Source organism: Motacilla alba, chromosome 12 (genome assembly GCF_015832195.1).
Source record: "Motacilla alba alba isolate MOTALB_02 chromosome 12, Motacilla_alba_V1.0_pri, whole genome shotgun sequence".
Taxonomy (NCBI): Eukaryota; Metazoa; Chordata; class Aves; order Passeriformes; family Motacillidae; genus Motacilla; species Motacilla alba.
The window spans coordinates 3,959,602-3,974,348 of NC_052027.1; the positions used below are offsets into that span (position 1 = coordinate 3,959,602).

A 14,747-nucleotide genomic window follows, 5' to 3' on the forward strand; every position below is an offset into this window, starting at 1 on the left:
TCAATCCTGATTTAGGTCTGGCTTGTGACAAATCATTATGTAGGAAGGGAGATATCCCTTTAATTTTTAATAGCTTTGCCGTGAAGTTTTATTAGGCAATAATCTGGATCCTGAGTGGATAAAAGATAAGTGTGAGGGCCAAGTAATTCTTTCCCCTCCTGTGCAGCTGGGAGAGGGAGAGAGGGGTCATGGTGAGCTGGCTGCCTCCTGAGGCTCAGAGCAGCATCCTTCTGTGTGCCACAGGCTCACCGAGTGCTTCCAAATGGATGTTTACAACATAAATATGTTCAGGATGTGGGTAGCGAGAGAAGTGTGGGAATAGACGCGAAGGTGCATGGGAGTGGGGATGCGAAGGGGGAGGTGTGAAGAGAGCCAGGAGAGTGTGATGCACATTTTGCAGATAACTTTTCGTCGGGTACCTCCTTCCAAAGCCTGGGTGTGGACTCGCTGCTCCTACCAGAGTCTCCTGGGGCTCTGTGTTTGCTGCAGAGAGGGTCTCTGCCCATCTCCCCCGTCGCTGCTGGTGTCACCGGCCCCTTGCTTCCAGAGCGGTTTATTTCCAGGGGCCAGCGGCTGATAATGAGCGCGCATTGGTCAAGTAGCTTAATTTGTAATTTGGTGGTTGGTGGCTGACGTTTCTCACCGTATTTCCCAGGCACTGAATGCAATAGACACTTCACTGGCACTTAATAAAGCAGTGCAGGGCACTCCTCGATAATACAATCCTTATGCCAGCCCGGCTGCTCAGCCCAGGAGTCCCTCAGGCAGTAGCAGACAACTCCACTTGGCGTTGCTGCTTGTTTTACTCCTGTCTCAGATGACTAGGCAGCATTTCAGAGATTTTAAGGCAGTGTGTTATTGCAGTATCTGGGATGAAATTACCACTTACAGATGTAGAGGTGACAATCCGACTCCCTTTGGCTGTTGAGCTCCGGTGACTTGGCCAGGCTGGTGGTGTGGGGTACCTTCATTGCACTGTGACAGCCAGCAGAAATGAGCATCTGGCCCTCTCTTGTCATTTTTCCCCCTTCTTTTTTTTGAACATCTGCTCGCCTGATTGTTTTCTGGTTTTGTTATTTTTTCTTCTTTTTTTTTTTTTTTCCTGTGGCTCTTTTAATTTGTGGTGAATGTGTATTTAATGTAAGTAAGACATTAGCTTCTGTCTAATTCTTCAGCGAGCATTCCAGTAATTACTGGAGTACCTTTGAATGCTACAGCTGCTATTTCTAAGTTAGGGAATCACATTTTCCAAGCATTTATAACTGAACTCACATGGGTAAAACTTGGCATTCAGATTGCCGTCCCACATATCTTATTTGGTCTTGATCCTTTAAGTTAGCGTATCAGCTTTGTATTTGATTGAAATGGTAAAAATGCCTTCTTGCTGCTTTGGGTGGGCTTGTAGTGGTGTTGGTTTATGAAATTGTTTTAATTTTTTAAAAATTCTGTTGGTTTGGGCCCTGAAATTACTTTTTTTTTTTTTTTGCCCACTGTTGTAGGTTGGTGTCTCTTTGCTTTTTTTCTTTTTTTTCCCCTCCCTCTCTGTCCTCCTTATCCCTTATTAGTGTGAATCAGTCACTATTATTTTAATATTACTTGGGTTTTTTATATTGCGTCTCTAAGGAACTTCTCAGAGCGTGGTTTGATCCTTTCTGCTGATGTCAGGCAATCTCCTCATGCCAAAGGATGTTGGCTAAGGCCAGGCTTCCCCCCTGTGCCCTCGGTGCTGTGAACTCAATTTTTCCAAGTGCTGCTGGAGAGCTGTGCGCCAAGTTCCTGTTGATTTTAGAAGATTTAAAAAACAACCACCACGGTTTTAAATTCAGCTTATCCCTTCGTCACAAATAGATGCATTCTGTCCATAGGGTTGGGATGCCCCTGGGTTGGCTGTGCTGTGGCAGTGCTTTGCTTTGCATTATTGGAATGCTGGGTGGATTTGAGGATGTCCCAGTGCTGTCGTCACAGCTCCAGCCCAGAGGCTGCTCTGCAGCATGAACTGCCTCACTCTCTTTTTCTCTGTCTTCCTTTTCAAGCTGCATTGTCTGGTTCAGAGGAAATACAATTTCTGCAAATTTTTCTGCTCAGAAAGTGTTGGTTTTGTGCTGTTTTTGGTTTGGTTTTTTTTTTTTTTTTTTTTTTTTAATTTTTGAAACCGTTTTCTGGGGCTTACAAGTTGAAATGTAGCAAGGGGGGGAAAAAAAAGCCCAAAGGAAGAGATCTAAAGTTTGACCTCGAAACATACTTAGTAGATGGGGTGGAAATTACAGAGCTTTTCTATGGAGGAAGTAAGGTACAATGTGTGGTTTGTTTCTGTGGGCAGGTGTGCCAAATGTGGGGCAGATGAGTTAACAATAAAACCTAAAGGGATTGATCTGGTAGAGCTAAGGACTTAAAAAAAAATTATTATTTAGTAATAAAAATGTAGTGAAAAAGTCTCAGTCATAGAACAAAAGTCTAAGAATACAGCTGGACCTAATCAACTGCTAGTATTAATTTATACAATTGATATTAGCAATAGTTTTATTCCCATTTTAATATTTGAGCTGCTTAGCTCTTATTTGTGATAAATGTCCCTTTTATTGGACAAGTAAAATGATGTTTCTCATGTAGTTATGCTTTGATGGCATGCATTCAGGAGAGAAACAAACAGACTTGGAGGATAGATGGTGGAGTTTGCCTTGAACTGTGGTTTTATTTCCATTTTACTGGAAGTTGGTCTTTATAGGCCCTGCAGTACTTGGTGCTCCCTGCTTCTGCCATGGGAGGTAGATTCAGATGCATGAGCCTGGAGGAACACCCATTTCTTTTCCAGGATCAACGAGGTCAGGAAAAGTTGTGCAAACTGTTTTTAAGTGGCTGTTCTAAATTAGAATAAATCTCTGTTCCACCAATTAAGCTTTGAATGCACAGCTGATGCTGCTCACTATTTTAAACAAGCAGCATAATAAACACAAAAAATGAAATATTTCAGAGAAAATACTTGGAGGGTTGAGACATTAATTTAGACATTAATTTTCCCGTATACAATCTGTTTCACAGGGATTTAAAAAGCATTATTGCCACCCTGGGTACACTGGAACAAAGATGAAACAGCACCAGGGAATGACTGCTGTGAGCTGTCTGCAGGATGCTCACGGGCAGAAAATGACCCAAAATGTGCTGGGTGTGTGGTGGGGTGGGTTCCCCTGCCCCAGGACCTGCAGGGAGAGCATCCAGACAGGACTGTAGATTTTGGCTCGCGGGCGTTTTCAGGATCGCTTAAACTCGGGGAGTTCATAACTTTGGAATTCAGCAGATTTGCACAACTCCGCGCATCTGCGCCTCCGCCAGCGCTCGCCGGCTTCCTGCCTTCCTCACCCTGAGCATCCCGGGCTAAAAACCTCGTGATTGCCAGCCCCACTCACGGGTTTGGGCTGCCGAGCATCTTATCAGCAGCCCTGGGAAGGTGAAGTCGGTCACTGCAGGGAATGGCAGCGCTGGGGCAGCCCAGGCCGGGCTGGGGCGGCTGCTCTGTGGTTTGTTGTGTCTGGTTTGGTTCCTACTTTTCAAGTTGCAGTTGCATTTGGTCATTCGAAGCTTATTTTCCTAGTCTGGCCAAGCCAGCAGGATCCCCGTGCGCTGCAGGGGAACATAAAACATCAGCCTTTAAGCTGGAGTGCTCAGTAGATAAGGATTTTAAGACTCTTGCATCATGTGCTGTGTCTTATGGGCTTACTTAGTATACTCCATTTGATTTAATTTAGATATTGAATAAGGAGAAACACTTTAAAAGCCAGAAAAAGTACTGCACGTTGTAGCGCCTCTTCTTTCCCCATTGCCTTAAAGACAGATGGCCGGGAGGGCCAGCTTAGACTGTGATTACATTTATTTAATTGTAGGCAGTAACAGGGTGTTTTCAAACTGCTTAAAAATGATGTTACGCCTTATCTGCGAAGTGTTTCAAAAAGCCAGCTAGAATTCCTTGGGCTTTTGTTTTCTTTCTTCTTTTCCGTGACTAAAGGTAAAGAGTAACTTTTCAACCTTTTCAAGGATTAGGAAACGTGCAAAATTAGTGGATTATTTCAATCGTGTGCATGAGGGAGGCCATGGAAGTCAGTGGGTGGCTCTGCCAGTGGTCTTTCCTTTAGTTTCCCATCCCATAAATAGAAATACAAACTGTAACCGAGTTGCTGTAAATGTAGCTTGAGCGCTGCTGGGTAGCCATTTATCCTGCTAGAAGGTTTGGTTTGCTGTGTGTTTGTGTTGGCAGGGCTGGGGAAGGCTGGGGAGCAGGAGGTGCTGTTGGATGGCGTTCCCAGGAAATTGGGTGACCCTCGCGTGGGGCAGCAGTGCTGCCTGAGGGGTCGGACGTGGTGGCCGTGCTGGTGTCACCACCCTGCAGGGAGCTGTGACAAGGGGCTGCTGTCTGTGCACAGTATATTAGCAGAGCAGCAAACCTGCCCCAGAACATTTTAGTGCAGCGGTGAGCGGGGAGCTGGCAAGAGAAATGAAATATTTCCGTAAAGGAAGCGGGTTCGGGAGTTCTGAGGTGGGACTGGGATTGTTTGCAAAGATCCCTCAGCTGGCCAAGATGCTTGTGCTGGATTTCATCACTGTAACAGGCTTGCGTGCCTTTCACTAAACACCACAAAAAGTGCCTTTGGATTGTAACAGATTTGCATTTATTATTTTATATAGCATATATTTATATAATGCGCTCTTGAATTCATTTATATATATAGATAACTTTGCATTTGAGACTATTAGTTGTTGCATGAATCTGCACCACCCTGCAGTAATCATGGCACATTCTCTCTCAGTCAGTGAGAGCCTGGAGGATCTTCAGAGTGGGTGAAAATTATCCCAGACATAGGTTTAAAAAAAGAAAGGGGGGGGGGAAAAGGGCAAAAGAAAAGCAGGCCTCCCAAAAGCTGTGGTGGAACCTGGTATTAGCAAATGCTTCTAGGAAGTTTGACTGAGAGCCATATGGCAATGTGGGGAGTATTATCCATCGCTCCAGAAGTTGGTCTCTGAATCAGCCTATTGACTTCAACAGCACTTAATCATGTGTTTTAGTTCTCCTTTGAAAAGGCTTGCATTCCTGAATCATGTCCTCCGATTTTAACCACTAGACGGTACTTTGTTGTGTGGTAGCAGACAAGTTCAGTCATATTTCTGTGACTAAGTTTGCAAGTTGTGACTGCATCACTTGTGAAGTATGCTGATGAATATTCCCCTTCTTATCAGAATCCAAACATTTGCTGCTGTTCCTGAATTTTAGGGTGAGACTCAGTCACTTCTGGGAAAGAGTTGGTGGGATGCTGTGGGATACTCTAAATGTTCTGTGTTCATCTGTAGCGTTGTGGATGCTGTGGTGGTGGAAACAAACAGAGGCGAAACCAGTGATCTCAAATTACTGCCTTGAATTCTGCTTTCAAAATCCCTGAGTGTTGGTGGTGATCAAGCCCATAAAATAAACCGGGAACTAGTCATGCGGGTCCAAATTTGGATTGTATTTGGATGCTGAAGGGACTGCGGAGCCTCAGATGTGGCTCTGCTGTCTCAGGGGTGATCTGGACTCTGGTGGAAGAAAAGGTGGGTTTGTGTGTCTTTTTGGGATGTGCTAATTTGTGTCCATGGCATCCACAGGTGCCCCCTGCCCTGGTGTTGCTGCACAGGTGGAGTTGCCAGGTGCCACCCGTGGGCTGCAGGCAGCCAGGTCTGGGTGCCAGGAGGTCCCGTGCAGAACTGCAGGGGAGGTTTGTTCCCCTTTCTGCTGCAGGAGTTCCCGGGGATTCCTGCTCTACTCTGTCCATTATTAAAAGGAAACTCAGGGCAAACCCCTGCCCCAGTACCTGGCTTGGCACACAGAGTGCAAGAATCCCTGTCCCAGCCCTCTCCTGGTGAGGGGGTGCATGGGCTTCGCTTTCATCCCTAAGATTCATTATATTTCAGCAGAATTTTTTGTCTCACCTTTCTGTGTTTTTACAGCTAAAGCAGTTTTTACTTCCCAACTTTCAACATCTGGAATTCGGTTTGAGTTTATTAAAAAAAAAAAAAAAAATCATAATCCGCAGTCTGGATGAAACACCAATGCCTTTGTATTTGTCCGCAATTTTTAGTTTCAATTTTGTATCCTTGGTAAATGCCAGAGGTCCCAAGTCGTTGCATGTTCAGTAGCTGCTGTTCCTTAGGCTTAAACCATTTTTTTTTTTAATTGATTTTTTTTCCTGTTAGACACTTTTCTAATTGGGGATAATACCAAAATGATTAATCAAATTAAGCATGAGAGCGAAGTGGCTGGTGCACAAAGCTGTGTACTGCTGCTGGGTTCAGCAGTGAGGTTCTCTCCCCGTAGCTGTAGTTCCTTAATGGGCCTCTTAGGCTCTGTTGGTTTTTTTTTTTTAATAAGGTGCTGTGTAGATCCCATTGACTTCAGTTGTTGATTGGGATGCCTGACAGCCGGGAAATTAAGCCCCTTCTTTGTGACCGAGTTGAAGGCCAGATTTTCAAGGATTTTCGAATGCTTAGCACCCATAATTGGTGTTAGATTTTTTTTCTTTTATTTATTTATTTATTTCCTTTTTTTTTTTTGGAGAAAGTTCACTTCTCATTTGGACATATAAATAAGGGTGGGAGATTATGCTACTTGTAGCGACTGGTGCTGCTGGCATATAATGAAGTGTCTTTAGCACAACCTGACTAATGAGCTTGTTACTTTACTGTCCCGATGAGTTTTGTTCTTCTGCATTTCTGCCTTGCTTGTGGATGCTGAGCATTCCTGTATATTCTGCTCCTGGAGGAAAAACTTCCTTGCTTCAGCTGCATTTTTCTCTGTTTTCTATAGTGATTGTGAGGGACAAGGAGGGGGCAGAATGAGTTGAGTAAATTAGACAACTGTTGGAAAAAAAGGGGGACATGCAAAATCAAGTGTTCTACTTGCGTAATCTGTTTAACACCGGCGAGCCTCGGAGCCTTGTGGGACACGGGAATAAAAGGAACATCTGTGCAGACCACATGGCATGCTCCAGAGGAGCCCTCCATCCCAGGCAGCTCTGCTCTATTTGCAAATAAAAGCTCCAACCAACATCAAAAAGTTGAGGTGGATCCCAGCTGAAAGGGGAGAATCGCTCGGTGAAGTGAGGTTCCCCTTGCAAGCAGACTTTGTGGTCTTTTTAGGGATGCTTTGGACATGTGTTTCTAATGTAGTTTATTTAAAGGGGGGGAGGGAAGAGGAAAAAAGGGGGAAAAAGGAAAAAGGTTATTTATTTTGGAGAAAAAATTGTCTGTATTGAAACATTTTAGCTGATCATCTCAAGCTGCAATCAAAATGTATTAGGTAGAAATACGAATAAGAATGTTGGGAGTTTTTTTGGGGGTATATTTTGTTGGTTTTTTTTGTTTATTTTCTCTTTTTTTTCCTTTTTTTTTCCCACCTGGATGTAGACATCCTGAGATCTCAAGGTTTTCCTGTCTGATCTTACTCCCTTTATTTTGCTGCTGGTTCTGGTGGCTGATAAACAGCTCCATGGGTAGGCAGAGCCCTGGGGAGCTCCTCTGGCCTCCCTCCCCCAGGACACTCGCCAGAGGGGAGGATAAACAAGCCAGCAGTACATTTTATTTCTGTTTGGAACCTGTTAGAGTGCAAGGACACTTCTAGTTTGGGGCTTTGGGTTTGCTAGACAGGCTGTATTGTTTTCAACAGAGTCATGTATCAGCAAGCCTGGTAATCTGTATCAAGAAGGCACGTATTTTTTAATATGTAAATAGGAAAGGATGGTGTTTCATCTTTATTCCAATGTACCCAGGGTGGCAATAAAGCTTTTTAAATCCCTGTGAAACAGATTGTATATGGCAAAATTAATGTCTCAACTCTCCAAGTATTTTCTCTAAAATATTTGAATTTTTGCGTTTATTATGCCGCTTGTTTAAAATAGCGAGCGATATCAGCCGTGCATTCTAAGCTTAATTGGTGGAACACAGATTTATTCTAATTTAAAACAGTCACTTAAAAACAGTTTTGTATATATGTATACATGGGCACAACTTTTCATACAGTTGTCTATTTTGGAGCAGTCTCTTAGGCACTGATGTACAAGTTGAACCTGTTTTCTTTTGTGCAACATGGCTTTGAGAAATCATTAGCTAACACAGGGTTCTGTGGTTCCAGTGCAGTCAGTAAACAGCCTGACATGAGTCGTGTGTGAGATGATTGAAACTCTGCCTTTGATCAGGCCTGGATTGTGCCAGACACAGTCCCGAGGTGTGTGTCAGTGCATGTGTGGATGTATTTGAGTGTTGGTGAAAGCTGCTTTCACGAAAATTTGGCCAAGTAGCAAAATAACCTGTTCATCACCAATTGCCACAGCAGGATGATGATGGAAGAGCAGCAAAAGGAACTGCAGCCATGTACTCAGCCATGTCACCCTCCCCAGGCAGGGCATGGCTATCTGGAGATGCTTGGGATGGTTCTCCTCCTTTTTCAGTCACATTTGTCATTCCTCTTTTTTTCCTCAGCCGCTTTCTGACTCGTCCTGCTCCTTGCCATCATTTTGTAAGGACCTTTTCTCTGCCACCTGCTTTCTCCTTTAAGCTGGGCTCTGTTCTGGTGGCCCTTGTATTGCTGGGGGGATGTGCTGCAGCTTTGGGGGGTTGGTCCAGGTCACCTGGCCAGATCTGTGTAGCAGTCCCTGACTCGCTCCGGTGGAGCACGGGAATATCAGATATACTTTCTTGTTTTGCAGCCACTTGCTGTTTTCTCCCCCTGCACCTCTTCTCATTCCCCTGTGCACACAGGGATGCCTCTGCCGCCTCTCAGGTGTGTCCTGCCCTTTGCAGAGCTCCCTCACACCCAGGCAGCCCTTGGCATGGTGGCACTTCCAGCCTGTGCCACCCAGGTGCTGTTCCTTTATAACATAAACTCTTGACGGCTCTTCAGTGCATCAGGATCTTCAGTGCAGCCAGTTTTGCAGTTTAGTGTAGGAATGATGCTCTGGGTTCCTTCAAAAGCCCCAGGAGCAGCTGGACCCCAGGGTGGAGATGAACAGCGAGGGAGAGGTGAGGGACCTCATGCTGATGAGGTGAAGTCCACAGTGATCTGCCCGATTGTCTGAGCTGTGTGCCTCTGCCTTTGAGATTTAAATAGCGAAATATTAAAACTTGTCTTTCAAATCTGCTCAATATTACAAAGATTAATTTTTGTTTGGGGCAGATTAATAGGTTTCCTATTCTGATTAATACAGTGATAATAAAAACGTTGTGATTGCTGGAATTAATGAAGCCCAGATTCCTGTTTCAAGGTTTGATTGACTTTGTACTTCAGCTATGCTAAAGCTGCTGCATCTCATTGCCCCTTATCGAGCTGGTGCCTTCGAAGAATCTGTATGGGAGCAGGGCAGTGCAGAAGGTTTGTGTTAGAGGGCTGTGTTGGAGGCCCTTTCAAAAAATCTTTTGGGGAAGGTTTGCCAAAAATTGATCAAGGGTTTTGCTCGTGTTGCAGCAGTTTTAGAGTTTCTGTGTCTTTAACCCAGCATGCTATTTTTGTGAAAGTTGTGGAAGAGGAGTGGCCAACTCCACTGTGTGGGCACATCATTAAAAGCTTCAATTTGTCAATGCCAGATCGAACTCGAGTGTGTGGGTAGATCATTAAAGGCTTGAGTTTATCAGAACCGATCTATAATCTGTTCCTCTTGCTCCTCCACCCTTCCCCCCAGCAGCATGGCTCCAGGTTCTCCAGCACTGAGGTCCATGGAAGTGCCTGAGCTGCCCCTGGGCTGTGCTGGGCTCAGCCTGGAGCTGTGCCTGGAGCCAGCTGGCTCTCGGAGACAGCCGGTCCAGTGGGTTTGGAGGCCACCAGTGGGGCAAGCCCCAGAGTTAATGCCGTGAGAACTCGTGTCTTTGGGAGCTCTCTGCTCCCATTAATCCAAGGGATTCAAAACATGCAGGTGGGGCTGGGTGCAGAAAGTACATGGTGATCGTGCAGGCTTTGTTCCCTTGGGAAACCTGGCTGAAGAAATATTTTGTGGAGTGAGGTCAGTTTTTGATGGTGTAAGAAGCATCAGTTTTTCCAGGTGCACTGTCAGAGTTCAGGGCAAACTGGATGGAATGTCTTTGCCTCTTCCCTGTACTGCTTCTCATTCCTCAGGTAGGAGCTCTCTCAGCTTCCAAATCACGGGGGCCAAGATATTCCTTATGTTGAGGAAGGATGTGAGGAGTGATCTACAGGTGAGGACAGTGCTTTTGTGCACTGTAGCCCTCATCTTCTGCAGACCACATATATTATTTAGACAATAATTTTGCTTCAAAAGTCTTGAACATTAATTTTTTGAGCAAGCAGTAGCTAAAATGAGCCTCGATTCCTCATCTTCTGAAGAGGGCTAATGATACTTTCCTGCCCTACAGATGTATCATGGATAAAGATTAGTTGAATACTGTGGTGCAGCAGGTCAGCTGGAGAAATCTTGTCCCAATCATATGTAGATGCAGCTTTCTGCTCAGCTACAAACCCATCTGCATATCTGTCATCAAGCACAGCAATAAAGCAAAGCTCGGATGTGTGTTTCTGACACTGCTCTGTTGCTTCTCTCAAGTGCTCTGCCCCTCATGAATAAAATACAACCAGTGCAAGATGCAGGTCACTTTTGGTTTGCAGGTATTTCAGAGTCTCTGAGAAAGAAGTAATTTTTAGCATAAATGCTGTTTTAAAACCCCTTTTGGATCTATTTTTATTGTGTAGCACAGTTTTGTAATAGGGTCACATAGGCCCTATATTTAGATTTCTGAACCCTTGTGATCTTTGAGCCGTTGCACATTCAGCAAAGAACGGGAGAAAGCCCCAGGGCCAGAGCAGTACCTGGATTTTGTCTTGCAAAATTTCATGCAGTTGTTGCTAAGACCGAAGCTTCCGGATGTTCCTCAGGAAGGCTGCAGTGGACTGCCAGAATCATTAACTCCATGAGGTTAATTTGGGGACGGCAGGACTCGCCCCTGTCCGAGCGCTGGTGGGTGTGGGAAGGCTGGGAGCAGCCACTGCCTTGGGGATGCTCTTGAGGGTGAGGATTGAGGAATGAAGGGCTCAGAAGCACCCAGGTGATTTTTGTTTTCATGCTTTTTCTTTTTCAAGTGTTTTGAGGTGTTTTTCTCCATTGCAAAGTTTGCTTTGTCCCCTGGGGTTCATGCTGCAGGTCCCTGTGGTGCGGAGGTCCTGGGAGCAGAGGCTCTCCCAGGTGCTGGTGCATTCATTAGGGCACAGTGTGCCCTTCCCCAGTTTGGGCAGGCACCAGAGCTGCTGTTTAAATCCCATGTGGTTTCATAGATGTGATGCAGAACAGCCCTGGGAACACCTCTGGTTGTATTTCCGAGTGTGAGGTGTTACTCAGTGCAGATACTGTATCAGTGAAGATGTTATACACCTTATTTTGAAATACCCTTATTAGTAAAATGGGTGTTTCATTTGTACAGGGAGCAGCTTCCTCTGAGCTAAGCTTAAGCTCAATCTGTGTTACTAATAGCTGGGGAAAAAAACATACTAATTGGTATTTCTTAACTGATGTTTGCAAGTTTTGCCTTTCCACCCTGAACATCAAATAGTTTTTATATGTGTTTTTCCTTATCTCAGAGGAAAGATTAATGCTAACAAGAGGTTCTACATTTTATTAAGGTTTAATCAGGATGCAGTGAGTGAAGACAGAGAGTAAATAGTTCAGAAATTCAGAGAGTGTTATATTTTGATAATGCAAAGTAGGTTAAAGTATCTGGATTTTGTGCTCAGTACAATGTTTTCAGGCAGAATGTGGATTTGGATGGTGACACATTTTGGTATTTAGAAGGAACATAAGCTCTCCTGTCGGAGGAGCACGTTGCAAATGTGAAATAAGCATTTGTCTCTAAAAACCTTTCTTAATATTGTAAGTTTTGGTTTTATTTAAAGCCAAATAGAGTCTGCTGTGTGATAGTTTGATACACAGACATGCTTCTGTAATGCTCCCCCCAGCTCCAGCATTTATAACCACCTTCTACTTTCAAAGGAAAACGATAGGCTTTGATATGATTCTAACTGAGTGAAGTTTTAAAACATGTTTTTGTCTTTCAGTCTCCTGAGAACATTTTTTCTGAGTGACTCCGGCTTCCAGACACATTTGCCATGAGAAGGGTTCCAATCCTTTCCTGTGTTTGCCCTGAGTCATGAATGGATATGTGTGATGCCTGCAAGTAAAACTGGTGAGTTGTCAAGCCTGAGTTTGCAATAACTCTCACTTATTCTTTCTTACCAATTATCTTTCCTCATTTTTTTTCTTCCCTTTTTAATTTGGTGGGAGGGGGTTGTACTGTCTGTGTTTACAGGCAAGTCACCACTATTCTCAAAAAAACCCAAAGCAAACTTCATTGGCATGAAATAGCAGAAATATCAAATATTACCTATACAGAAAAAAAAATACTCCTTTCCTTTCTTTCTTCTCTTCATCCCCCTGAATTCTATGAACTGTAAGGGCTTTGGTGGTGAAACTGGAGTTCAGCCATGCAGGCAAAGCTGCTGCCCAAAACAAGCCTTGCAGACAGACAGGATCTAAACCAAGCTTGTGTGGGCAATTCATGTCGTGATGAAATATGGATACGGAGAGGTCTCCTTGCCATCGTGTGTCACATGGTGGATTCTCAAAGGAGCCATTGCCAACAGATAATTAGCTCCAGCATTTGCTGCACTTGCATCCCAGTGACAAAATGGTGTCACTGGTACACAGGAGAGCTGTCCTGCAGCGTGTGCTTCACCTTGCTGCTGCTGCCCAGCCTGGGGGACACGGGGACAAAGCCCTCAACAGCTTGTTTTGATCAAGCTCAGGAGGATGCTGGAGTGAGACCCTTCTTCTGTTAAGGGCCAGTTGCCTTTCCTGGTGGGGTTACCCCCCCAAGAAGCCCCATGTCCCTTTTGTGCCATGCAAAAGGTGGTTGTGCCTTTTCCAACTGTCCCCATCCCCACGGAACCTGGCATGGGGAGCTCTCCATGCCCACTCCTCTGACCTGCCTCCTCCTGATTGCCTCTCTTCATAACTGAGGTGCGAGGAGGGGCAATATTAGTTTGGGAAAACAAGAATCATCTCATTCTGCAGCAAACTGGGGAGTCTGTGTAAGAAATCTTTCAAGCCCAGGAAATCTGCATAATTAAATTGTGTAGGAATTGGGAGCACAAATTGTTTTTTTAAATAAATTCAGGTTTCTATTATATGTTTAATATCACTCTGTGTGTTGGAAAGTGCATTTCAATTCAAAGATTATAAAACCCGAGAAATTCATACATCAGTGAATTGTGGTTTTTTTTTTCTAAGTTTCCCCTTTTTTTTTTTTTTTTTTCCAGAGGTAGCATAATTACCATGTCATTTAGCAAAGATTATAATAGCTGCTCAGTTTTTACCGACTGGTATAGTAAACAGTTGAATAAACCCATATGGCAGCTCGAAGTGTGCATAGAGGAGAGGGATTCTTACCATTTCCTTCATGTCTGAATTACCAGCCTCTGATAGGACCGAGATCCCCAAACGGGGACCAATTCCAGCCTTCTCCAGTCATGCAAAAATTTCTCACTGCTCTGTCGCATATGAATCAATTGATTTTAATCACGGTGGTTAGGTAATTAATTATTTCTTTGTGCCTATAAAGTATGCATGGGAAGCGTGGGGTTATATGCAAGGTACATGCCTTGATTTAAAGCACCCTGTGCATTTGCTTAATGCCTCTTTAGTAAATGTAAATAATGCCTGGGGTCAGAATCTCAATATCCAGGTATTGTTAAAGATAGAGGCCCTTCTAAGGCTGGCATGGGTGAAGTGTGCCATCGTTGGGTGCTGTGACAGCCCCATGGCACTGCTTGTAGTGGCACTTTGTGTCTGGTCTCAGCGTGGCACACAGAAGGACCAGAGTGTTTCAAAGCATCCACTAGAAATACCAGGTTGAATTATGGAGGTGTGGAGCTGAGGCCAGCCGGCATCTGGAGTAAAGACAAAGTGTTGAAGTAACATGCCCTCTGGATACCTTCACTATTAAAAAATAAAAGCAATGAGAAGAAGGATTGTTAACTCCCTCCAAATGCTGGCTTGAACAAAGAAAAAGTCTCGTGCTGCTCCTCCTAAAATTCACTTACTTCCAGTTATCTTGAAATTTTCATGTCACATAATAGCTTTAAAATACCTTCTGAATGCATTAGACTCTCTAGGTGCCTAGGACATATTGCAGAACAATAATACGAAATGACCAAGCATTGAGCATTCCCACTGGAAAGGAGCAGTTGGCCCAAACTGGTGCTTGTGTTCATCTTAACCCTGATGTACGACCAGCCCTCCACCATAATTCTATCAAGAGATGGTAAGTTGCCTAGCAATGTGCTGACTGCAGAGGGTACGTGTCGAGCTAATTCAGTTTTTGTTCTCGTTTTCCTTGAGAGTTCAGCTTAAAGGAGTGATCCTTTCTCCAGCTGCAGCAAGAGCCACTTCTCGGCCGTCTCTCTTGTTCCCCACTCGAGTGTCCCTGGTGATGTCAGGAATTCATTCACCGCCGTGCACGCCTTAAAGGTTTCCAGCTTATTGAGTAGCCAAATGTGGTTTCTGCTGATTGTGTTGACTGAATACGTAGGGCCTTTCGAAGAGGCAAGGGTTTTATTTAAAGCAGAGAGTTTGGTTGTATACCATTTTATGGCAGGCAAAGGTCATCTGGGGTAAGCAGCCAGCACAGCGAATTGCCTCATTGCAGCACCTCGGAAAATGAGAGAGAAAGATGCA

General features: G+C 44.4%; 1 protein-coding gene across 10 annotated transcripts in view; it reads left to right on the forward strand.

Annotated features, from left to right (window-relative positions):
* Nucleotides 1-14,747, forward strand: part of FOXP1 (forkhead box P1) — a 378,552-nt gene that overhangs the window by 33,640 nt on the left and 330,165 nt on the right. For all 10 annotated transcript variants that reach the window (XM_038149488.1, XM_038149492.1, XM_038149504.1 and 7 more), the window contains exon 2: nt 12,071-12,198. The gene's annotated coding sequence lies outside the window, so the exon portion shown is untranslated. The remainder of the gene's footprint in view (nt 1-12,070; nt 12,199-14,747) is intronic.